General features: G+C 37.0%; 1 pseudogene; it reads left to right on the top strand.

Annotated features, from left to right (window-relative positions):
* Positions 1-1,726: 1,726 nt before the first annotated feature.
* Positions 1,727-2,286, top strand: LOC122734369 (annotated as a pseudogene).
* Positions 2,287-25,027: the final 22,741 nt, after the last annotated feature.

Raw genomic sequence — 25,027 nt, 5'->3', positions numbered from 1 at the left:
ATGATGACATCTTTAGGGTAAAATTGAGGGATGAGAGGATTACACTTGGGGAGGGGGAAAGGCGAGAGGTAGAATGTGGTGAAATCCCACATGAAAGAAACAGGAAAGGGCTTATGGAGTGGGGTTTGAGATGGGGGAGGAACAGGGCAGTAAATGAACCTTACACTCACCAGAATAGGCTTAAAGACATTAATCTCATCAGAGCTTGCTCAAGAAGGGAATAACATACACACTCATTTGAGTAGAGTAATCTATCTAACCCTGCAGGAAAATAGGAGGGGAATTTGATAAGGAGGGAGTGTTAAAAGACGGGAGAGAAGATTGAGGGAGAGGATAGTCAGAAGAAAATCCCTTTTGAGGAGGGATAGGGTGAAAGAAGATAGGTAATAGAGTAAATATCATGGGGAAGGGTATAGGATGGAGAGAAACAGTTAACAATAGTAACTGTAAAAAAAGAGAAAAGGAAAAAAATGTACAAAAATATTTATAGCTACTCTTTGTGGTAGCTAAGAATTGGAAATCAAGGAATTTCCATCAATTGGGGAAAGACTGAAAAAGCTGTGGTATATGATTATAATGGAATATTATTGTGCTATAAGAAATGACAAGCAGGATGATTTCAGAAAAACTTGGAAAGACTCATATGAACTGATATATATTGAAGTGAGCAGAACCAGGAGAACATTGTGCACAGTGACAGCATTATTTTTCTATGAGCACTTGTGAATGATTTAACTACTCTCAGCAATGCAATGATCCAAGACAATCCCAAAGGACTAATGATGAAGCATACTATCCACCTCCAGAAAAAGAACTGATATTGATTGAACACAGACTGAAGCATGCTATTTTGCATTTTATCTTTTTTACTTCAATCTTTTTATGTAAAATGATTAATATGGTAATGTTTTACATAATTGCACATGTATAACCTATACTGATTGCTTACAACCTTGGGGAGGGGAGGGAGGGAATGAGAGAGGGATAGAATTTGGAACTCAAAAGTGTTAGGGGCTAACGAAGTTCCCATTGTGCTGTTCGAGCAAAGCTCACAGACAGAAACCCCCCCTTTCAGAAAATATGCACTGATTCTTAGTTAGCCCTTGATAAGAGGGCTGTAAACCACAATGATCCTTTCCAGATGCAGATGCATTTTCTGGGCACCAAGGATGATGCATTTGCATAGGCGCCAAGGAAACTTCAAAGGACAGAAACATGCTCCTCATCATAGATAAGGCCTACATGGCCCAAAGTCTATGAACCAATCCCCTCATTCTGTTCTTTTGGTGCGAACTTCACACAAAGACATTCCTTTTGCTCACCTCAAGTATAAAAATGTCAGACTGTCCAAATAAACTTTACCTTTTGCCTCCACCGGAGTGCATGGGGCCCTTCCAATCCCATCCTATGTCTCTGTGTCTTTTTTCCTTAACATCTTACCTGTAGCAGCGCTGAACCTGTTCTAGCAGCCAGCCCCCTGGATCCAAAATTGTCACAAAAGTTTAAATAAGAGGCCTGAGAGGGTCAGGATGCCACCAGAAGTAAAGAGTGGCTGGACATTCCTTCATGGAGGCGGCAGCGGCAGTGGTGGTGGTGGAGGAGGCGGTGATGGCTGCTTTGGGATGGTGACAGGGAGCAGGAACCCAGCGACCCTTCTTTCTCTATCCCTAACCCCCAATGTTGTATGCCCCCTAACACTGCCCGGACCCCAACCCCCACTGAGAAGATGGTGAAATATTTCCTGGGGCAGAGAGTGCTCTGGAGCTCCTGGGACCAAGTGTTTGCTGCCTTCTGGCAGTGTTACCCCAAAACCTATAGCAAGCATGTGCTGATGGAGGACATCATGCACCGGGAGGGGCGGAGCACTTCTTTCCTGCTAATGTAGCCCAATCAGTGTATATCCTTGAAGAAGATGTGGACTCACAAAACCAGACCATGACCACTTTCACCTGGAATATCAACCATGCCTGGCTGATGGTGGTGGAGGAAAGATGTGTTTATTGTGTGAACCCTGAAAACAGTGGCTGGACTGAAATCTGACATGAGGCCTGGGTCTCCTCCAGTTTGTTTGGGGTCTCCAGAGTTGTTCAGGAGTTTGGCCTAGCTAGATTCAAACGTAATGTGACCAAGACCATAAAAGGCTTTGAGTACATCTTGGCCAAACTGCAAGGTGAAGCTCCTTCTAAGACACTGGTTGAAACAGCTAAGGAAGCAACTGAGAAGGCCAAGGACCTGGCCAGCAAGGCAGCCACCAAGAAGCAGAAGCAGCAACAACACTATGTTTAAAAGTGTCACCTTACTGCTTACTGCTTCCCCTGCAATAAAAAAGGCTCTGCTGCCCTCCCAGAGAGCCCCAAGGCTGAGAGCCTCCTAGCATTGGGCCCAGAGCCCTAGCCCCTGAGCAGACCTTCAGCACAATGCAAACCTGCAGACAATCCAGATTCTGTCCTATTACCCACCCTGTGTCCAGGTTGTAATTTATCATTAAAAATCAATTTTCAGTTCTGTAAAAAAATCCTTTAAATAAGAAAATAATTCCTTAAAAATTAGGATTAAGCAAATGAAAGCTAATGACTCTATGAGAAATCCAGAAACTATGATCAAAAAGCCATAATTAAAAAGAGAACCTAGACATCACCTTCCATGAAATTGTCAAGGAAAATAGCCCTGACATTCTAGAACCAGAGGGCAAAATGAAATTGAAAGAATCCACTGATCTCAGTTAGAAAGTGATCCCAAAATGAAAACTCCGAAGAATATTATAGCCAGACTCCCGAGCTACCAGGTCAAGGAGAAAATATTGCAAGCAGCCAGAAAGAAACAATTTAAGTTTATCATTGAGACACAGGATAAAACGTGATTTAGCAACTTCTACATTAAAGAACTGGTGAGCATGGAATATGATATTCTGGAAGGCAAAAGAGTTAGGATTACAACCAAGAATCATCTATCCAAAACATCCACTGAAAAGAAGAAAAGTGTGTTTGTGTTTGTGTTTATGGGTGTGTCTGTAAGAGTGAGAGACAGAAAGTATTCTTGATGAAAAGCCCAGAGCTTAATAGAAAAGTTGAAGCTGTTGTTGTTGGGTTTTTTTTGGGGGGGAGTTGTTTTTGTTTTTTTTAAGAATCCACAGGAACAACTTTATTTGGGTGAGGGAAGAATAGGGGGGAGAGAAAGAAGTAGGCAGGAAAGGATCTTTATCTTTTTTTTTTCCCCGGGGCTATGGGGGTTAAGTGACTTGCCCAGGGTCACACAGCTAGTTAGTGTGAAGTGTCTGAGGCCAGATTTTAACTCAGGTACTCCTGAATCCAGGGCCAGCGCTTTATCCACTGCACCACCTAGCTGCCACCTAGCTACCCCTTAGATCTTTATCTTCTGAGGGAACAATTCTTCCTGACCTCATCCATTCTAGGACCCAGCTAGTTGAGAGAGGTCCTAGGGAAGACTAAACTCTACTAGGGACAGATCAAAAAAGGGCTCTGTCTCCCCATTCTTTCTCCCCTTTCCCAATTCCTTTCCTCCCCTAATGCACATCAGATCATGTAAACATGGCCAAGATTTTCTCATGATATGAATGTTCTAGGTAGAGGCTTACCAATGTTTGAGTTGGCTTCAGGGTAGAGTCCTCTTACTGGTCTAGTACTGGTGTTTAGCTGGGAGTAGGGGTTGGTAGGGAAAGTACAGAGGAGTGATGAATAAAGCATATGGCATAGAGTTGCAGCAGGTCATAGAACCATAGGAGGGTTGATGAAATGTCTGACCCAGGAAACACCCTACTTCCAGGAGCAGGCAACCTGGTAATATGGAGTTAGTAGTTATTACATCATAAATAGGTAAGTCTAGTTTTTCTCAGGGAGGGATGTGTTAAATGGTCGTTCTTATTTGTTCCTCCCCATTCTTGTCTTGTCTGGCCCTATAAACATTCATTTCTTTGTTTTATTCCCCACTTATCTGGCCTTATAAAATATTCTCATATACCTAGAAATCATTTGATTTCTTAAACTTTTTTTGTATTTCAGTTTCTCCCCCTTTCTGTCTCTCACTCTCATACACACAAACACTCATTCACACACACAAACATGCACACTTCTCTTTTCAATGTGAACAAATTGACTGTACAATAGAACATAATAGAGGAATCACATGAACCATAGCTCCATGACTTGCATATCCTCAATGGCTCATGTGATCATTTGAAGGCTAAGGCTTATTGTTAAATGTAAAACAGAAGAACCTCAATTTTGTCCTACAAGTAGTTTGCAAACAAACCTTTTTAGTACTACTTAAATGTAAGCCTTCCTGATCCTTGCCTAGAAATCTATAGAGCTTGGATAATCCATTGTTGCTGTTATTGGTCACTGACCTCTCAATTCTTTTGTATATATATTATTTTAAATTTAAATCAATTTGATATTTTATTTTCCCCATGTAAAAACAATTTTTAACATTCATTTTTAAAAACTCTGAATAAAAATGTTCTCCCTTCCTCCACACCTCTCTCATTGAGAAGACAAGCAATTCAATATAGGTTATGGATATGTAGTCATGCAAAACATATTTCAATATTAGTCATGTTGTGAAATAAAACATAGACCAAAAAAAAGATATTCAAGAAAAATAAAGTTAAAAAATATACTTCAGTCTGTATTCAAGACACCATCAGCTCTTCATCTGGGGATGGATAGAATTTTCATCATAAGTCCTTCAGCAGTGTCCTGTATCATTGTATTGCTGAAAACAGTAATGTAATTCACAACTAATCTTACAATGTTGCTGTCACTTTGTATACAGTACAATTCAATTTGCATCAGTTCATGTAAGTCCTTTCAGATTTTTCTGAGAGCACCTTACTCATTGTTTCTAATTCTTTTTTGGGAGGGGGATGGGGGGTGCAGTAATGAGCCACCTAGCTCCCCCTAGTCTAATGGGCTTCTCTGTGCTCACTATTGTCATCCATGTCCTGAAGCTGCTCATTGTTTGTTTGTTTGTTTTTGTGAGGCAACTGGGGTTAAGTGACTTGCCCAGGGTCACACAGCTAGTAAGTGTTAAGTGTCTAAGGCCGAATTTGAACTCAAGTCTTCCTGACTCCAGGGCTAGTGCTCTATCCACTGTGCCACCTAGCTGCCCTGAAGTTGCTCATTGTTGAAGCAGCTACGCCCTGTGGTATACAGGGTACCTCCATGGATGCGTTATTATTCTCTAATTTGGGATACTTTAGTGCCATTATCCATATGGGCTTCTACAGTTCTACATTGTTCTGAGGCCTTCAACCAAAATGGCAAAATACAGCCATGGGTGTTGTATTTTGTCAAAAAGTATGGGGGGGGGGGAGGTTTCCTTGCATCTGAAATAATTATGTGATATTTTGTTGGTTTTGTTGTTGATATGGTCAATTATTCTTTAATATTGGAATTAATTATTCCTTAAATTTTTGGTAAAATGCACTTATTAATCCTTCTGGTCCTGGGGATGTTTTTTCTTTGGAAGATCATTTATGGCTTGCTCAATGTAGTTACTGTTGGGGAGTGGGGGGTTGTTTTGTTTTAAGATAGGGTTATTTAAAGTATTCTATTTCCTCTTCTTTTAATCTGGGCAATTTTTTTTTAAATATTCATCCATTCCACTTAGCTTGGCAGTTTTATTGGAATATTATTAGGCAAAATAACTCTTAATAATTGCTTTAATTTCATTTTCATTTGTGGTTCATTCATTCTTTTCCTTTTTGATAGTGATAATTTGGTTTTCTTTTTTAAAAATGAAATTAACCAATGGTCTATTTGTTTTATTATTTTTAAGTGAACCCTATTCAATTTTTTGTTTTCATTTTTTAGGGTTTTTATTTTGTTTTTACTTTCAACTTATTTATTTCTCCTTTGATTTTCAGGATTAGTATTTTGGTGTTTAATCAGTGATTTTTATTTTGTCATTTTTCTAGGGCTTTTTTTAGTTATACGGGTAATTCATTGATCTGATCTTTCTCTCTTTTATCAATGTATGCATATAGAGATACCACAGATTGTGGAATGGTGTTCATTGTTGTCATTTTCTTTAATGAAATTATTGATCTCTATGATTTGTTCTTTGACCCATTCATTCTTTTGGATTAGATTATTTAGTTTCCAATTAATGTTTTATTCTATGTTTCCGTAATCCTTTACTGAATGTAAGTTTTATTTCATTATGGTCTGAAAATGGCAGATTTAATATTTCTCCTTGTCTGCAATTGTTTGTGAGGTTTTTATGACTTAATACATGGTCAGTTTTGTTGGAGGTGCCATGTATAACTTAGAAAAGTTATGCTGCTTTCTTTTCCTATTCGCTTTTCTCCAAAGGTCTATCATATCTAACTTATAAAGACTCTATTCATCTCCTTGACTTTCTTCTTTATTTTATGGTTAGATTTCTTTATTTCTGAGAGGGGAAAATTGAGGTCCCCCACTAGTATAGTATTATTGTCTGTTTCCTCCTGTATTTAATTGAATTATTCCTTTAAAAATGTGAACACTGTATCATTTGATTCATATTATGTTCCTGGATGTTGTTTCATTGTCTGTGGTGTCTTTTAGCAAGGTGTAGTTTCCCTGCTCATTCTTTTTAATTAGTTCTATTTTTGCTTTTGCTGTCTTGGGAGATCATGACTACTACAACCCCTGCCTTTAATAAAAATTACACAAAACTAACAATACAATAACCTTATCTGAAATGTATGCACCATTGCAAATCTGTAGAACCCCCTCCCACAAACCTCTCATTTGGAGTGTTAAGGGTTAAAATTCTAGCATTTTAAATCTCACAGGAGGAATCAGAAAACAGCTTTATTTAGGGGTTAGCAGTTTTGATAACCTTTGAAAGATGACTGGGATTTTAAGCACTGGATACAAAAAAATGAATTCAAAACCAAAGGTACAGAGATAGGGCATATAATATCACCAAGTTGCTAAGTGAAAGAATCTGGCTTCTGATCCAAGTCTTCTGACACCAAAACCATTGTTCCTTTGATACACCACATTGCATTTTCCTCTTTAGGTTCCCATGAACTGAGAATCTCTGACCCCAAATAGGGGACACTAAATTAATCTAACAGGGATTAAGGAGATGGTGGTATGCCCAGCTACAAAGATCATGGCACTCAACAGCCAATGATCAAGACAGACAATTATACCACATTGTAACTCCAGATTCACAGGTAATAGAATAGACACTTTCCTCAGTGAGGCGGCTAGATAGTAGAAGATGACCTGCAGTGTGGGAAATCCTGTGATAGTTCTCATAGTCTTTTATTTTTCTGTGAGCTATAAGTATGCCATATAGTCAATTATGACAACCACATGGTAGAGCTGTGAAAGTGAGTTGCAAGGTCGGGGGCAGCTAGGTGGCACAGTGGATAAAGCACTGGCTCTGGATTCCGGAGCACCTGAGTTCAAATCCGGTTTAAGACTTGACACTTATTAGCTGTGTGACCCTGGGCAAGTCACTTAATCCTCATTGCCCCGCAAAAAAAAAAAAAAAATCTGGGGGGCAGCTAGGTCGCACAGGGGATAGAGCACCGGCACTGAAATCAGGAGTACTTTAGTTCAAATCCGACCTCTGACACTTAACACTTACAAGCTGTGTGACCCTGGGCAACTCACTTAACTCCAATTGCATCACTAAAAAAAAAAAAAATAAAGTGAGTTGCAGGTTACCATGATGTGGCTCTGACATTATGATGTCACTTCCAAAAAGAGTGATATATGTAGGCAGGGGAGCCATTTGTCTTACAGGGAAATAATGAGAGGCTTATCTAGAAAAGTAGGTTAGAGGGCCTTGAATGCTTGCCTAACAAATATACTTTTCATCTTTTAGACAATGGGGAACTATTAATATTTTTGGAAGAGGAAAAACATGTTATAAAAGTCTCTCCTTTCTTAGCTGATATTATTGCTTTATCTTAAACTCTGCTAACTATATTTGACAAGAGTAACCCCATCTCCCTCAACTACATGTTCCCTCAACTACATGCTGCCCTTCTTATGGGTTTGAGAGACATTATTTTCAAAGTCACTTTTTTCCAAGTACCAGTATATTCCCAAACTAATAAGAGCTCTACTTGCTGACAATATTTGTATTATATGAAGGAGGATAAGAATTTGACCATTGAAATCCTAAGTAGCACTTCTTTGTACTAAAAGGCCTTGCAAAAGCACATTCCATCTTTCCTGAGCTTTCATCTCCCGCTTTTCACCTAAGCTAAATAGCTTTATTTCAAATTTTTTCAAGTTCTATTAACTCAGATGTTTTCTAGATGATATTTCATCTTGTTTTATACTGCCCTCAATGCTAGCCTCATTTTGTCTATTTGTATTATTTCTCTGTTCTTGATGCTATTTGTAACACCTCCCTATTTAAATATAATCTGAAAATTTTAATTAATAGACTATTTGTTTTCTCCCTCTCCAAATCCTTAATTAAAATGCTAAACAACATGTTAAATAGGACAGGCTCAAAGACTGACCCCAGTGACAGTCCACCAGATACCTTATTCAATTGGATACAATTACATTTTAATTTTTTACATATATTATATTACTCAATACACCTACTATGTGCCAGGCATTGGGGTAACTGCTTTGGATATAAATAAAAACAAAAGACAATCAGTCCCTGTTTTTTAGAAGCTCACAGTCTAATGGGGGAGACAACATGCAAATAAATATGTACAAACTACTTATAGTTTTATTAGATTAACTGAGAATAATCAACAGAAAAAAGCATCATAACCATAATGGATTGAGAAATGTTTCCTATAGAAGGTAAGATTTTAGCTTGGACTTGAGGAAAATCAGTGAAGCCATTAGGCAGAGATGCAGAGGGAGAGCATTGCAGACATGGGGGACAGACAGTTAACATGCCTGGATGGAAGATAAAATGCCTTGTTTGTGGGATAATACTAAGCTGGCCAGTTTCTTTGGATTATAGAGGATGTGGGAAGTGATATGAGTGGTAAGGAGAATGGAAAGGTTTGCATGTTAGGATTGGTTATGAAGGGTATTGAGTGTCATGAAGAATTTTATATGTGATCTAGCAGTAGATAGGGCTCCAGTGGAATTTTTTGTGTAAGGAAGCTAAAAGGGTGACATGGTAAGACCTGAGCATCTTTCAAATGGTTTTCTGTGCCTGTAATCATGATCTTTAAATCAGTCTCCCCAAAAGAGTTTCATACAATAATATCTATTATAGTCTTTAAATTACATATTTTATATTAAAAAGAAACCACCTCATTATCTTGATCGATATTACTCATGATATAACTATGCTTTTGAAGTTTACAAATTTCCCCTTAATCTTTGTTTCTGCCTATTCCAAAACTTACTATCATCACTTAAAATATTAAACAGCAATACCTCTATTAATAAAGAAGACCCATTTTCAAAGAGTCATGGAAGTATAAAATCTAGGTTGCTGTTAATAAGAATAATTAGATGATAGGTTGTTTTAGCTCATTCTTGAGCAATAGTTCATTATAGACCACCTCTGGCAAATGGGATGATATTTTCAAGTAACTTTGTGAAAAGGACGGTACAATAAAAAGATATGATGAAATAGAAAGTGTTCCAAATCAAAGGATCTGGGTTCCAGACCTACCTCAGTATATTTACTACCTTGTATGAACTTGCATACTTAAGGAGGAAGAGCAGGATGGACAAATGGCTTCAGAGGTCTGGCTGTTGGAGCACCTGTGCTTTCTTGGTATTAATTGTTAGGCCAAAATTAAATTATCACAATCAGCAGAGAATCAAGCCACACTTTGTTGCATCTCAGCTTGCATCTGAAAAAAAAAAATCATGCACAAACACTTTAGTCTTCACTTGTAGCCTTTTCAAGGCTTGGCTTGTAGCTTGTAGCAGTAGCTGACCTTGATAGCATGTTTATCCTCATTGAAAGCATATGACAACATAACCAAAAACATCATGCTAAAAAGCACGGGAGCAAGAATATAGCCCTGTTTCACTCCATTGGTAACTGGTAAAGAAAAGTACAAGGGAAGCTTAGTGAGGTGCAGGATTCTTGGTTCAGTCAGAAGGCAGATGAAATTCAGTTTTATACTGATAGTAACAATCCAAAGTGCTTTCATTATGCCCTGAAGGCTATTTATGGCTTAAAGATATATGGTGCATCTCAACTACTCATTGCTGATGGAGCCATGTTTATTAGTGATAAGAATATGATCCTGGAGAGATGAGCTGAACACTTCGATATTCTCCTAAACAGACCATCATCAATCAATGCTGAAGCCACTAACTGTTTACCTCTGTTAAGGGCTAAAATTTTAGCTATTCTGTCTAAAATATCTAAAGAGTGGTCACCAATAAATTATCAGCTTTAGCAAGAGTTAGACTTTTAAGCAGGATTATTAAGGAGGATAAGAATTTGGTAAAGAGCGAGAGAAAGGCCTACATTCATCTATCTATTAAAGGGAGAGAGCATTCCTAGCTCCATTCTCCGCCAGAGTCCACAGGAAAAAGTGCAAGTCAGAGCGCCAGGCTCCCCCTTCTTCCTCCCATAAGCAAACATCACTTCCTGACGCCAAAGAAAAGACGCATGGTCTTGCCCTCAGAGACCACCTTATGGCGGAGCTTTTCTATAGTAAGTCTCCAGCAGGTGGCATCATTCCAATTGTTACACCTCAGAGAGTCAACCCTTCTCTAAACAAATTGGGACTGAAGAGGTTTTGAATATCATTAAGCTCCTTTCCTGTGTAAAAGCACCCAGTGCTGATCTATTCCAGCTGAGATTTTTAAAGTCAGAGGTCCATTGCTCATAAAAAAGTCGACTGACATGTTTTGGTTTATATGGCAAGAGGAGCTTACCCCCCGCCAGGAGTTCAAGGATGCATCCATTGTCCATCTCTATAAACGTAAAGAAATATATTGTCCCTTTTCAGAAGGGCCGAGGAACAGTTGAAATGGTGTGTGTTCCCTAACAACTCCAGGAGAAATGACAGGAACAGAACAGGGGTCTATATACAACATTTATAGACCTGACAAAGGCCTTTGATACTATCACTCATGAGGATCTTTGGAAAATTATGTCAAAATCTGGTTGCCCGGAGAAGTTCATCAGTATTGCATGTCAAATTCAGAATAGCATACTTGCCCAGGTTCTGGATAATGGACAATGCTCTAGCACTTTCCCAGTCACATAATAGCTAATAAGTGTCTGGGGCCAAATTTGAACTCAGGTTGTCTTGACTCCTACACCAAGGACTCTAACTACTAAGACACATGGTTTAGTCTAATATACTTTAAAGGATCTGTGATCTCTTACTGTAGAAATGGCTCCAGTGTACAACCCTGCAGGTAGTAACTCTTTAACACTTTCTCATATTCTCAACTATTCTCTATGTCCTTCCCATTAACCATCCACAGGAAAGCCATACATCATAAGGCACAATGAAATAGGCCCAAAGTAAAGGATTTGTGTTTGGTGTGCTGAGAAACAGGCTACTTTAGAGCACAAAAAAAACCACAACTCATATTTATCCAACACTAGTATATAAATTTTAAAAGGGGGAAATGGAAAGAATTTACAATGGTAAGAGTTACAGTGCTGCATCTGAATCCACTGATATTTTCTAGAACACTTTTAATTGCATCTTAAAATTATACAATTCATATCAGAAGAGGAAATTACCTTCTTTTTCTGCAATGGAAGAACATGTGCTTTAGCTTTAATAATTTAATATCAAGATTGTCCTATGGATTTCACCTGCTTTGTTGCCGTTTAGAGTACCATTATTTAAACTACTGTAGTTATGGAGGATATTGCTTTTCCAGCTCAGCTTCCCTCACTATGCATCATTTCATACAAGTTGCCCCTAGTTTTCTGAATTCTTCATATTCATCATTCCCTAGAGCATAAGACAATATTCCCTTACAGTCACGTACCACGATTTGTTCAGCTTTTTATCTTATTTCTTGTTTTATTTCTATTTTCTCTGACAAGAAAAAAATGCTATTTGGACTGGAAAGAATGGAACAAAAATTTCTAATACTGGGCAGAAATCCAAAATAATTAGATCAATAATAAGATAAGGTCCCTTGGTGAGTTCACGTAAACAGGCTCAGATGAACTATATTTTGAAAAGTAATACTGAAAGAAATGGCATATATGATGGCTAAATTACTTTGAGTTATCTTTGAAACATTGTGGAAAATGGAAGTAGTACAGGTCTAAAGAAGGATAACTATTTGTGCTTTTACAAAATAGAGAAGATTATAAAAGCTATACACAGGTCAGTGGTCTTAATGTTAATTCTGGAAAAAAATGAAAGGAAAGCTCATTTTTGTGAGTTCAAATCTGGCTTCAAATACTTATTATTTATATGACCCTGGGCAAGTCACATAACCCTGTTTGCCTCAGTTTCCTCATCTATAAAATGAGCTGGAGAAGGTGATGGCAAACCACTCCAATCTTTGCCAAGAAATCCCCAAATGAGGTCATGAAGGCATAGCTAAAACAACTAAATAACAATGGGCAAAATACTATGCTAAGCACTGAGGAATACAAAGATAAAAGGAAATTCCTCAAGGAAATTACATTCTAAAGGGCATGAGCATATACATGTGTATTAAATATGTACAAAGTAAATAATATAGTTTTGAGATGGAGTATACTAACTTATGGGTTTATCTGGAAAGATTTCATGTAGAAACTGAAGCCTCACCTAAGTTGAAGAAATATCTGGATCCCAAGAGACAAAAGTAGGGAGTGCATTCCACATATTTAAGATTGTACAAAGGAAAAGTATTGTGGCCAAAACTGTGGCAATTTTTAAATAACCAACACATTTTACAGCTCTATTGTGAACCAAGACTGTGGGCAGCACATTCAGAAGTTTGAGTTAAGCTTGCCCCTAAGTAGACTGACATTTGTCTCAGCTATGCACCCTTTGGAAATAAGTACTTTTGGACTTTAGGGGTAAGCTCCTGAAAACCTCAAGGGCCTTTTATCTGCTTTTCCATCATTTGCAATGCTCTTCCTGATTTGTGAATTGATTTTACTTGGGGTTACTGGAAGTGCTTTACTTAAATGCTTCATTTTAAAACCTAAACCCTCAGGGTCTGAGTAACCTATTGTACCAGATGTGGAACAAGAATCAGGAAATGCGAAAATGAAAGATGGAGCATTATATGCACAGAACAGCAAGTAGGCTTAGATGACTTAGGGTAAGGAAGGGAATAATGTATTAGGAGACTGGAAAGGTAAGAAGGTACTAGGTTGTGAAGAGATTTATGGAACTAAAATTTGATTCTAGAGGAAATGAAGAGCCACTGGAATTGAATGAGCAAGGGGTTGCATGATCAAACCGTACTTTAAGAAAATTACATTGGTAGTTGTGTGAGGGATGGATTAGAGTAGGTACAAGCTTAAGGAAAGAAAGCCAAATTGGAGACTATTGCAACTGTATGGGAAAGAATTGATGAGAACCTGAATTTAGGGAAGTGACTGTTTAAGTGGAGAGGCAGAAGCAAATGTAAGAGATGTTGTGGAGAAATAAAAGTAAATAGATGTGGAGATAGATGACTCAAAGCTAAGGGATAGTTAACACGTTGGATGACAAAGCAATGATCCAAAAAGACTATGAAAGGTTAAACCACTGTGCTGAAACTAAAAAAGATGAAATTTAATAAAGATTAATGATGCCATATGCTTCATTTCAAAACATTATCTTCACAAGTCCAAGATTTGAGAAAAGTGGCTAGATAGGGCATCTGAAAAAAATGATCTATGGGTTTTAGTAAATATGAAAGCCAGTATCAGTCAACATATGGTAGGAAAGAACAACCTAATACAAAGCCAATATGTTTTGAGAAAGGTTCTAGGAACATGAGAATTCTGCTGTACTGTCTTATTCAGGTTTCATCTGGTGTGTAGCAATGAGTTCTGGGCATCATAGAAGACTTGGAATATTTAGCCTATGTAACAGAAGACCTAAGCAGGATCATAATATAGCTGTTTTCAAGTTTTTGAAAGGATAATAGTGGACAAGGGATTAAAATTATTCTGTTTGGACCCAGAGAAATGAATTCGGGGGTGGGGGGGGGAGGTTGTGTGGAAGTTACTAAGAGGAAGCTATAGGCTTGTTATGAGGAAATACTTCTCTAACCGTAAGTGCTAAGGCAGGTGGTGGTACAGGGGATAGAGCACTGGGCTTGGAATCAATAAAGAAGGCTTGAGTTTGGATCTGGCCAAAGATACTTACTAGCTGTGTGGCTGCATAAGTCATTTAACTTCTTTGCCTCAGTTTCCTCAAATTTAAAATAGGGATAATTATAGCAACTCCCTCACAGGATTATAATATTTGTTATTTGTAGTGATAATATTTATAAAATGCTGAGCAGTGCCTGGCACATAGTAGGCATTCTCTCTCTTTCGCTCTCTCTGTATTTATATACATATACATACATATATGCAACAAAAATACTTTTACCCATTTATTTATATACTTACCTATTTTTCATTGATTCATTTTATTTATTCATTTTTCCTTCCCTGTATAAAAACAAGGGGTTAATGGTTTCAACTCATGGAAGGTATCAATGCCAAGGCTAGATAATCACTTGCTACATGTATTATAAAGGAGGTCTTATGCAGCTATATGTTGAAAGATAACTCCAACGAAAAGAGAACCTCTCAAGGTTAGGGCATGTTTCATCTTTCATTTTGTATAGCCAGCAATTATCACTATGGCTCACACACAGCAGGCACTTAATCGATGCTTATTGATTAATGACTGAATCATCTTTCAGGTCCTTTCCAGCTCTAAGATTCTGTGAATTCTCAATTTTGGGGAATGTTTATTTTTCTTTCTCCTCCCCCTACTTCATTTACCCTTATTCTTTTTTACCCTCCTCCTTCTCCCTTGTCTTCCTTCTTTCTCCAAATGCTATTCCAATCCACAGTTTCAAAAAAAAGTGAATTAGTTAATCAGTTTTCTGTTCCCACGAATATTAAACTTGCCCATCTTTGTCAGTTTGATCCACAGGAAATGAGCTGGTACCTTGGAATTATTTTAATTTGTTTTTCTTATTACTAGACATTTTGAACACTTTTGGATGCCTATTAATAACTTTCATATCTTCTGAAAACTGCTCCTACCTTTCATTATTTTAATGGGAAAATGCTTTTATTCCTATAAACTTGTGCTTTATTTAGCCTAAAAGATCAGGGTAAAGAAATACCTTAGTTCAGAATCCGTAGAAAATTAGTGATGAAGATAATACAATCATGAGCTTTATAATTATGGGATGCAGCAGTCAAACAAAAGCATACACACAGCATGGCAACATAAACAGACTGATGTTTGCCCGTGTGGATGAAAGACATTCACCCTAGTGTGAGAAGGAAGGAGAAATTTGAGAAAGGAAACATGCAGAAAGCTGTGGGGGTCAGGTGGCAAAATTATGTACCCTCAAAATGGGCTTGGTGAAGAATAATCAGTGCCAGATATGGGGGGAATTATTCCTAATCAGACACAGATGTGGTAGAAAAGTTTTCAGGGTTGCTTACTGACACTAGGCTTGGAGAAGCTCAGGTAAGGGGAGTTTCTTTAGGGGGCCACAAACTAAAGGTAGGATCTAACATCAACCATCCAAGCCAGAAGGAAAATAACTAAAAGCCACAGAAGTAGGTCAAGAGTTCATCTGATCCAAATCTTCCTGACACAAAATTAACAGTGGAAAAGCACAAACTGTTTTGCCTATATACTTTCATGGGCATAAGGACCACTTAGCCTGAATAACTGCATATTGGAATCCTTTTATTATAACACCAAATTATAACTATAAAATTAAACAGTAACTATAACATCAACATTATAAAGATTACAGTAAACATAATGTCATAAAATGAGTGTTTTATGTCAGACTGGTTTGATTTTTAAAAGCACATTTCACAATATATATATATTTTTTTCTTATATTTCTATATACAATTATTTATTTAAAGTACTTCTTTTAAAAGTTATATAATTCAATTGTTTATTATATATTTTGTAATCTATTCTGTTTTGTGACTGGTGAATCCTTATCCACATTTGTGACAGATATAACTAATTCTTCCTTCTCATAAGTAGAGAAATGTAGATATTGACTATATGTATAAATGTAAGCAAACATAATAGGTTTTAATATTTTATTTAATTTTCTTCTCCATTCCTTTTGAATACTTTCATCCTTTTCGTTTTGGGGCAGTTTGAGATATCTGATATGTTGTTCATAATGACTAGTGCTCAGGGCAGACGCTTTAGTTGATTATAGAGATTTGAGAAACATTGGCACAGATGTTGTAATTGAACCCATGAGAGGGGATGACATCACCAAGTGAGAAAATATAGAGGAAAAAAAGAAGAGGGCTCAGGACAAAGCTTTGGGGCATACCCACTCTCAGTAAAAATTACATCAATAAAGAACCAACAAAGGAGTCTGAGAAGAAAAGGGGATATTTCTAGGAAGAGACACAGCTAAGTTCAATGTCACAAAAATACAGAGAACAGAAATATATAGGAGGTAATCAGAAGTGTCTAATGCTATAGACAGATCAAGAATGAATAGGACTGAAAAAATAGGCAATTATATTTGGCATTACATTAAAATATAAATGTACGGGGAAAATATATCCTTGGCAGCTTTGGAAAGAGAAATTTGATGAGATAAAAAGTCAGATTGCAAATGGTATAAAAATGGGAGAGGAGAGGAAGTAGGGAAGGGAATGTGTAATTTAAAATTCTAAATTGGGTTCTAATCTGCCCCCCCCCAAGTTTTGGGGGGAAACTGACTAAAATCACTGATAAATGAGTTTTGAAAATTTTTAGGGTTTATTGAAAGATAGTAAAAGTAAGAGAAAGATTGAGAAGAGATTTCTTATAACCTGGCAATCCTAGCCTTCCTAATCTCCTACTTCTGAAGTTTCCTGCCACCATTCCAATGTCTCACAGCCAAAGAGGAAGCACAGTCCCACCAGCGTCCACTTCCTCCTTCGTGTCCCCCTCCCAGAAATGGGAGACTCCTAAAGTTGATTGGCTGGTAGCCTTGATAAACATTACCCATGAGCAAACATCACTTCCTGACGCCAAGGAACTTGACCGCATGGCTTGCCCTCAGAGACCTTCTCCTTATGGTGGAGCTTTTCTACAGTAAGACTCCAGCAGGTGGCATTATTCCAATCATTACAGGAATAAGGATTTATATAGGGCCTACTATGTACTAGACATTTTGCTAAGGACTTTTACAAATATTATTTTATTTGAACCTCACACTAACCTTGTGAGGTTGGTGGAATGGGGTTTTGAGGTCTGAAAATTGGAATGCAAGCTTTTCCAGAAGACAAAGTGCTAAGGAAGTTCATATACTGGATATACTCAATTGGGACACTGGATCATTATAAATCAGAAAACTTCATAAAATTAGGAAATATTGATAGGACAGATTGAAGCAAAAGTGTGAGGAGAGGGAACGTGTAAAACAGAGCCAGATAAAGGAAAAAGAAAAATCTCAGAGTTCAGAGGCTTAGTAATCTAACTTTAGTCATTTTTAAAAAATATCCCAGGTTATATATGGCAGGCAGACCTTTCAATCTAGTGATGGATGCCACCAATCCTCAGGAATGTATACAGGAGAAAATATGGCCACCATAGCAGTTGCATGGAAAGTTGTCAATCAATGAGAAGCAAAACTGAGAATGGAAAAAAATGATTGAAAGAAGAAAAAAATATTAAGAAAGAGAGGCAAGGTATAATCATATCAGTAATAGTGATTTTAAAACAGGAGAGAAAATGAAAAAAATAAACACCATGAATATTATACTTTAACAATTAATTAAACAGGGGCAGCTAGGTGGTGCAGTGCATAGAGTACCAGCCCTGGATTCAGGAGGACCTGAGTTCAAACTTGGCCTCAGACACTTAACACTTACTATCTGTGTGACTCTGGGCAAATCACTTAGCCCCAATTGCCTTACCCCCCCCAAAAAAAATAATTAATTAAACAAACGTTTTCAATAAGAGAAAGCAAGAGACTAAATTGTAAGGATATCCCTAAAAATCATGGTACAAACAAGTAAAAACCTTCAAAATTGTTCAAAAGAAAAGCAAAAGTTTTAAATGAAGATCTTAGTTTTGAAATTAGATCAGAAACCAAAGTTGTCAAAAAAGAGAATGGCATATTTATAAATAAAAAATATACATAAATATGAGAAAATTAAGAGGGGAAAAAGAATCTGCTTTGAAATGAAGCAAAAAATTCATATAAACTAAAATGAATGACCTTGAAGATGAAGGAGAGTGATAATTAAAAGATAATCATCTCCCAGAGCCCAATGCAAAGGTGATTTGGGGAACACTAATGCTTCAAGAATAGCTAATAGAGAGATGATGACAGCCACCATGTTTATTTTCATCTATTCCCTGGAAAACCCAGGAAGTTGATCTGCCCCAAGATATGCTTGCTCACAACTTGAATAAGGCTATTCAAGAGAATGAGAGAGATTTTAATGTCTGAAGAGTGGGATGCAAGCTGTCCAAGAAAGCTGAGTATTAAGGAAGTTGATAAATGGGTGACCTGAATTGAACTCTTCTTCTCCCATGTGATCTCAAAATTTAGACTCTTCCTCCTGTCCTCTTGAGGCAGGTGTATGAGTGTGCCAGGATCTTCACAAATTAAGTCATATGACTAAGTGCCAAAAAGGTTAGTGACAACTCACACTGGGAATTGGGACTTTTGAACAGTGGTGGCTAAAGTGTAGCCAGAGAGAGATTTCATAACAGCTTATTTGATGAAGAGGGAGAAAAAGGCATGCTACTTGATCTAGACCCCAACAGACAATCAGGCTCTTGTTGGAATCTTATTTCCTCTCTTAAAATATCAGGGGTAATGGTAAAATTGAGGACCATTTTTCAGAGTTCTGAGTCTAGATTAGCTGGAAAGTTAGAATAGCTTCCCCAAACCTTAATGACTAGTTAGAAGTACAGAAGTCCATTCTACACACCTAATATTCCTCATAATACTTCTGTTTTCCAATTCCTATAGATTTTGAGACCAAGATGGATCCCAGTTATGAAACTCCTTCCTTAATTGTTCTGATGACCTTTGGGAACATGTGAAATGGAATTCTTTCTCAGGCATACCAAACACACAAAAGGACAGATAGGATATGGTTTAAAAATAATTGATCAAACAATTCAATAAAAAGTGTGAAGGGCTTAAGAGTTTCTTTGAAAAGTTATATTTAATAGTCATGTAGCCATAAAATTTATTTGCCTTTCTAATAATCGACAATATAAAATCTACTGATTTTATATTTAATAGTGATGTAGCCGGGCAGCTAGGTGGCCCAGTGGATGGAGCACCGGCCCTGGAGTCAGGAGTACCTGAGTTCAAATCCGACCTCAGACACTTAACACTTACTAGCTGTGTGATCCTGGGCAAGTCACTTAACCCCAATTTCCTCACTAAGAAAAAAAAATAGTGATGTAGCTATATAAACTTTGGTTGCTTTCTGCATTGTAAGAACAATACAGAATGTTGAGATTAATTAGAAATTTCACAGATAGAAGAAACAAGAACTTTAGAGCTATAACTTTCCCTGTTCCTCTAATCCTAAGAGAATCTTTTGTGTCATTATCTTGATTTAGTTATAATCATAATCATTGAGAGTTTCTTTTCTGCCAGTTCTTTTGAAGGATCAAGCTATTGGAACTAGTCTACTTGCACATTCTCATATATGGCCATGTTTAAAAGTGATGTTGACATAAACCACAGGATTCACAGCAAGAGTACTGTACCACCTTCTAATAAATTATTAACTGCACCTTGACTTTTTTTGGGGGGCAGGGCAATGAAGGTTAAGTGACTTACCCAGGGTCACATAGCTAGTAAGCGTGAAGTGTCTGAGGCTGGACTTGAACTCAGGTCCTCCTGAATCCAGGGCCAGTGCTTTATCCACTGTACCACCTAGCTGCCCCCGGTTTTTTGTTGTTTTTTTTTTGTTTTTGGTTGGTTGGTTTTTGTACCTTGTTATTGATTAATGAGCAATTGAAGGTAATGCTACCCTTCTGTAGGTTTCCAAAGTGAAGTCATGTGCTGATATGCACTGCATACCTAAGTGCAGTTCCCAGTGTCAACAGAGTCACCCAAGAGTACATACGAATCCTATTCACCATTATATGATTTTTCCAATTTCTAACATTAGGGGAAATGCTATTGCCAACCAGACAAGAAGAATTTGACATACCTTATGATTCTTTGTAAAATGATGGTTAACTCTAATCAAATTAATTCCAATTTAAAATTCATTAAATTCAAACATGTCTAAATTTTATGGCTAATGTCATTTCCCCCATTAAATCCATAAAATATTGCCTGCATCATAAGTCTTTATTTCCTTCCTAATTAAAGTGTTGTATCCTTTACCCTTTTTCTTCAAACATTAGGCCAACATCATTTCAATTGTTTCATGACACTTGTGGAATAAGGTACATACTCTATAGGCAGGTTTTAAGGCCCTTTGTGATTTGGCATCACTCCACCTTTCTAGCTTTATCTCACACTACCCCAATTGTTGCTTTTTACTGTCTATGCCTAAAACAACTTCTCTCTCACTTTGTCTCCATCTCTCTGTCTCTCTCACTCTATCTCTCCTAATATTGCTGAATTCCTACAGACACTTTTAATCCCCAGCTATAATTATACTTTCTTCAGAAAACTCTCCCTAAATCCCCATAGTTGAATTCTTTCCCCTGAAATTTCACACAGTGCTTTGTGTGCACCTCTTTCAGAAATCTATTAATTACTTTGTTTTATGTGGGATTGTTTTAATGTTTCACATCCCCCACTAAACTTTAAGTTCCATGAGGGCAGATATTATCTTTTCTAAATATGTACCTTCCCTCTCTGTTATATAGGAGATGCATTTTTAAAAATTTTTCATTGAGGGGCAGCTAGGTGGCACAGTGGATAGAACACCGGCCCTGGAGTCAGGAGGACCTGAGTTCAAATCCAGCCTCAGACACTTAACACTTACTAGCTGTGTGACCCTAGGCAAGTCACTTAACCCCAATTGCCTCACAAAAAAAAAAATCATTGAATTAAATCATCTTGAAACATTTTAAATGATTGTTACAAACACTAAGTTGTATAAGTACAAGTGCCAGTTGAGTTCCACTTGAAGAAACAGAAATGTCTCCATATCACAAGAAAAACTGTAATCTTTCAACTTTATTCACAGCAACTTTGCTTAGCCCATTTACTTCTATAAGAAAGCAGAGGAAAATTGTATAGTAATGATTTTGTATTCAGGAGTGTCAGAGATGGAGCCAGAAGTTGTCTTCAGAAAAGTTATGGACCTACACTTCAAACTTATTAGGACCAAAGTGCTTTGCCAACTCCATTAAATTCCTTAAATCAGGTCCATAATTAAAATCACAGACATGTCTATACATGCCTTCAGTGTCTGCCCATTATTCCTCCAAATATATGAGTCAGTGGTTGTATTATAGATCTTTGCTGTGGAGAATTACTATATTAGTGGTAGTCATATATTTATTGACTTTATGTCTAAATAGAAGAACTGAAGGCTATAATACTTATTAAAGTGTATTGGAGAAAACAAAGGTAGCTTGACTATAATTTCTTTAAATGGTTATTTACATCATATCTTTAACCTTTTTGTAAGAAAAAAAAAACAAACAAAAAACCATCGTCTGTATCTGACACCTAAATAGCATTTTGACTTTTAGTCTTTACAATTTACATCCACACTGAAAGAAGTTTCTAAGTGCTGAATGTCATAACGCATGTATACCTACTCTAGATTTTTAGTTTTACCATAATTCTGGGAGATATGACTGCCTTATGTTGGAGTATTTATATTCTGGGCATAGGAAGCATAAATAAATGGTATTTCTTAGACAACTACTTACATAGTGAGTGTGTGGGTGAGTGCATAGGGAATATTGATTTAGATTTTATGATAAAAATCAAGAAAAGGTACGTGAAATAATGGGATGGAAAATTCACAAAGGAAGTTTATGCACAATTATGGCTCTTTTCATTCAAATAAATATCAGATATCAGTTTCAGAATATATCATAATTTTAAGAACAATGACTGGGATACTATAGATTATGGAATAAGGACTATAAAATTTAGGAAATTAACAAATTTCCTTCTTAGCAAAAAAAGGGGAGGGCAGATTAATTCCCAGGTAAGGTTAAGAGATCCATTTCTGAGATTGCCTTTATAATTTCTTCCCATTAGATGGTAATCTTACAACAAATTATTTAAAAATTACTTTTATAGAACAGTTTTCTGCAATTTAAGCCAAGTAGAAAATAGAAGCAGTTTTCCAGATAATTCAGGAAAGGACTATTTATTTTTCACTTTGCCTTTTTTCCAGCTACCTATTCAGATAATTCTCTCAAATTCAAAAGCAATTTGGAATGAACCCAGGGGTTCTCATCATAATTGTCCTTACTTCACCAGGGACACTCTTAGATAGCTCTTTAATTGAGTTGTTCACCCAGGTCCACTCTATTAGCAGCCCAGAAAGCCAAGGGTTCCCTGTAGCCATTTGAGAACGTATTCTGTGGAGAACAAATGTTGATCTTGTAGCATGATAGAGTTAGAGTCTGAGTTCACAATATAAGTTCTTTAGCCCGGCATGCACATTTTATATATAAGGATGCTGAGACTCAAGGATCTTAAGTGATTTAATGTGACCAAGCTCAGGCAGGTGGTAAGTGGTAAAAGTTAGATTTATATCCATGTCCCCTGATTCTAAATTCATTGTTTTTGTCCATTGGACCATGTTGTCCCCCTGGTTTCTTAGGATAAAATAACTGAGCATATTACAGAAAATTCAGCTACCTATAAGGGTAATGAAATCTTAGAATATCTAGCTGATTTGATGGCCTACATATCTGTTGTTTTATTAGTTTAGGAGACTCAAGGATATTGATCAATTTGTTTTTTCATTTTTTTAGACTATACTAATATTTCCATACATACAAAGCAAAATAGATTCAACCTTTTTAACCTTTTTCCCCCAGGGCAATGAGGGTTAAGTGACTTTCCCAGGGTCACACAGCTAATAAGTGTCAAGTGTCTGAGGACAGATTTGAACTCTGGTTTTCCTAAATCCAGTCCCAGTGCTTTATCTACTGTGCCACCTAGCTGCTCCCCTAGATCCTGTCTTAAGAACAAGGAATGATCTTAGCAGTGAAGATGAAATACTATCTACCAAGTGGGAATCTTCTTCTTTCAACCATATAATTGAGATAAATGAAATAGGGAAAACAAAAATAAAACAAACAAAAAATAAATCTAATGAAATCCATAATAATAGGTCAGCTCATTTTCCCCCAATAATGAAAAACACACATGCATCTTGTGAACCCCAAGCTTTGCATACATCATTTATTTAGATTGAGAGAAGAAAATAATCAGCTCTAATAAGTCTTCTTGTATATCTCTTACCAAAAAAAAAATCAACTCTAATAATTCTACTTACATATCTCCTACAAAGAAAACTTAAATTTAAAAAAATAAAGCTCTGGTAACTTCAAACAGAGCAGAATGTGATTTTTTTAATATATAAGATGCCCTTCATGAGCTCAAATTCACAATACAATAAATATTTTGAAGAAATCTGAATGCCAATACAATGATTTTTTTTCTTATAATAATAATTATCATCTTTTATTTTAGGCCTTTAAGGAAACAATTTATATAACAAATTCAATTTAAAAGGATCAGGAAGCATTTTACAAATTGATTTGCTAACTATGGGCCATGTTCTGAATTTAATTATTCACACTTTCCACTCCACCTGAGTGTCCTACGGCAGAAAAAAATCATTTCACCTAGGACTTGAAAGTGGTCACACCTGGTGTGATTTGCTGAAGCTATTCAACAATGCTAAATAACAGATTGCTTCAGAAGGCTTAATGGTAGGCAGCACTTCAAAGGTCTCTTGCAGGGATCCAAGGGGGTGAAGTAAAAGCAAGATTTTGTGTAAATCCTATCAGTAGTGCACTGAGAGCAAGTGGGAAAGAATGCAATCTTGTTCTTTCTAAGAAAGCAGAAGGCAGAGGAATAAAGTAAAGCACTTTAACATAGTTGACAGGGGCAGCTAGGTGGTGCAGTGGTAAAGCACCGGCCCTGGAGTCAGGAGTACCTAAGTTCAAATCTGGCCTCAGACACTTAACACTTACTAGCTGTGTGACCCTGGGCAAGTCACTTAACCACCACAGCCCTGCAAAAAAAAAAAACAAAACAGTTGACAGAAAAAATCTGGAGTTTCATGAGGAATTCCATTGCTTTAATATTAAGAAACTGCTGCTAGTCCCAGAACTGGAACACGAGTCAATTCCCTTCTCCTCTTAGGGCTTCCTCTACTCTGGATCCATGCCCTGTGTCAGGACTGAGTTCTTTTCTACACTTAAACACTTTTCCTTTGTTTACACATTACTGCATTACAACTTTTTATTGTTCATTAAACATGACTGATGTCTAAGTGTGGAATGGAGGTGATCCTGACTTCTCAAGGTTAAATTAATAGAGCAGGTGATTTGCAAGTTCCTATCAATGCTCGAGAGGTGTGGGCCTAGACATAGACTATGTTTATGCCTTCCAAGGACAAACCTAGTAAATCAGAGAGAGCCATCACCAGCATGGCAATAAGGTGATGATGTTTTTGGGCCATAGCAATTCTCAAAGACCATCTATTAACTTCATTGAATGGAAAAATCTTAGGTAAGAGAGCTTGAAGGGACCTTACATGCCAATAAGTCATCATTTTATAGATGAGAAAGCTGATGCCCAGGAAAGTAAGGTAATTTGAACAAGGTCACTAAGGTAATGAGTGAAAGAAGTAGATTTTGAACTCACATCCTTTAACTCCAGAGTCATAGCTCTGGAGTCTAAAGACCTGGAAGCTAATTATATTAATTAGATACAGTAGATAGAAGAAGGGGCCTAGAAGTCAGGAA

The sequence above is a fragment of the Dromiciops gliroides genome, chromosome 1, assembly GCF_019393635.1.
Source record: "Dromiciops gliroides isolate mDroGli1 chromosome 1, mDroGli1.pri, whole genome shotgun sequence".
In the NCBI taxonomy this organism is placed as follows: domain Eukaryota; kingdom Metazoa; phylum Chordata; class Mammalia; order Microbiotheria; family Microbiotheriidae; genus Dromiciops; species Dromiciops gliroides.
Note: the sequence above shows the minus strand (reverse complement) of the source record. Positions and strands in the feature narration are given on the sequence as shown.